Genomic DNA, 2144 nt, shown 5'->3' with positions numbered 1-2144 from the left:
GATAATGTCTAAGGAACTTAAGAGATATTCCGAGTTTAAAAGTTTGGGGTATAACATCCTTTCTCCCTTTAGAATATTCGTCCCCGAATGTTAACTTACCTCATAGGGTTTCACAAGGATCTCAGGGGTTCTATATAACCGTCGTCTCTCAATCTATTTAGGGGTTTAGACTACCTTTGTACATAGGAAAAAAGTTCATATATCTTCTTTCTATCTGCTTTTTGACTTCTTAGGGCACCTTTATTCTGGTTTTTATTTTGCCATAATACCTTGACAGGAGTCACATCCTAGTTTGCAACTTTCTAATTTGCCATTCTAAGATGGTTATAGGTTATTCCTCACAGGATTCCATTTCATGGACATCATCTACGGGACACACTCTGGGTGGATCACTAGTACATTGTGAAGTACCCGTATAGACGTACCGGGCATATAATTTCATAATCAGGCGGTAGGTCTAACTGACGGGCAACTTTGCCCATCTTATTAGCAACTCGATAAGATCCAATGTATTTTGGGTTAAGTTTCCTTTTCTGGCCAAATCTTGTTACTCCCTTCCTAGGTGATCCTGTTACGAATACCTAATCGTTAGTTTGAGCTTTGCACATCGATGTCGATTATCTGCATATCACTTCTGTCGACTCTAGGCTACTAGTCAATAACTTGCTTAATCATGTTTGGGTCAACTGGCTTAATTTTTCCAACCTCGATTCAACTAATAGGGACTTACACGTCCTGCCCCACTAGTCTTGTACGGGGTCATTGGGATACCGATGTGGTAGCCATCATGGTAGGCAGCTCGATAGGTGATGGATAATCATCCCAGCTACCTTCGAAGTTAACACCCCGACTCGCGACATATCTTCTAGCGCCTAATAGTGCGCTTAGTCTGTCCAACAGCTCGAGGGAAACTGGGGTACTAAGACCTACCTGTGCTCCCGATCGCTTCTTGGACTGATCTCTAGACGTTAATCATAATTGAAGTCCCTCTATCTGAGATATTAGCTGGGGAAACCTCATGGAACCTTACTACCTCCTTGTCCTATAACTTCACCTAGTTCCAGATGCATAAGGTACAAATAGGCTGATTCATTAGCCTACTCACAATAAACCGTATAACACCCTACTCTTAACCTCGTATAGTCCTTCTTGACTCCTTCCAAAACTTTAACTAGCACTCTATCTTTTGGGTTTTACTTTTTAATCCTTAGAGTTGGCTGCCAAGTGGTGTCGAAATTCCCTCGCCCACTGGCCCATATAGCCATTCTGTGGTTTGCCTATCATTAACCGATACTATGTTGAAGAACTGTGGCATTCAAGTGCGCCATTAGTTAGTAATTAGCTAATCCTGCTGGTTTCCCTTAAGCCCTTTTTACAATTCCCTCAACGTAACTTATAGTACCCTAGGTACATAATCCCATGTCGTTTCTCCGTCGTTAGTTCAGATCCTTCCATCTCGCGCGATCATACCAGCACTAATGCACTAAATTCCATTAGAATTTCGAAGTTAAGCGTGCTTGGGCAAGAGTAATACTGGGATAGGTGACCTTCCTGGGAAGTCTTCGTGTCGCGTTTCATTGTAATACTTGCAATAATGTGCGAGACACTCAACTTAGCCCAAGATTTACCTTAGTGTGGTCTCGCTAGTCCTCATATTTTGCCTTGCCCTTTCCTCTATTATCTTGCAACAGGTATAGGGGTAGATCTTTAGTTCCACTATGACCACGTCCCTAGTCCCCTACTGTATTCACCCCTTTTATACGCACCCATTCATTAGGGTTGGCTACTGAGTAGCACTAAAGTTCGTTCATATAGTGACCTTTATAGCCGCTTTGAGTTCTGTCTGTTATTAGCCGGCATAATCCCGAAGAAGTTTGGCATATGAGCTCGCCATCCTGTAGTAATCAGTTAGTTCTTCCCCTCTTACTTAAGCCATTTTACACTTTCCTTACCCCGGCTAGTAACACTTTAGATTTGTTATCTCGTGTCTTTCTTTACCTTTACGAGAATGTGAGAAGGTGCTTAACTTAATCTGAGAAATATCCTAGCGTCATTTTGCTAGGTATCATGTGTTACCCTGCTGTTTGCTCCCTTATTCTACCATCTGTATCGGGGTAGATCTTTGGTCCAATGTGGTCATGTCT

General features: G+C 42.3%; 1 pseudogene; it reads left to right on the top strand.

The window, feature by feature from the left end:
- The first annotated feature begins 1456 nt into the window (after positions 1 to 1456).
- On the top strand, positions 1457 to 1576 carry LOC129904865 (5S ribosomal RNA; annotated as a pseudogene).
- The last annotated feature ends 568 nt before the right edge of the window (positions 1577 to 2144 follow it).

Source organism: Solanum dulcamara, chromosome 9 (assembly GCF_947179165.1).
Source record: "Solanum dulcamara chromosome 9, daSolDulc1.2, whole genome shotgun sequence".
NCBI lineage: Eukaryota > Viridiplantae > Streptophyta > Magnoliopsida > Solanales > Solanaceae > Solanum > Solanum dulcamara.
The sequence above is the reverse complement of the archived record's forward strand: the minus strand, read 5'-3'. Positions and strand labels throughout refer to the sequence as shown.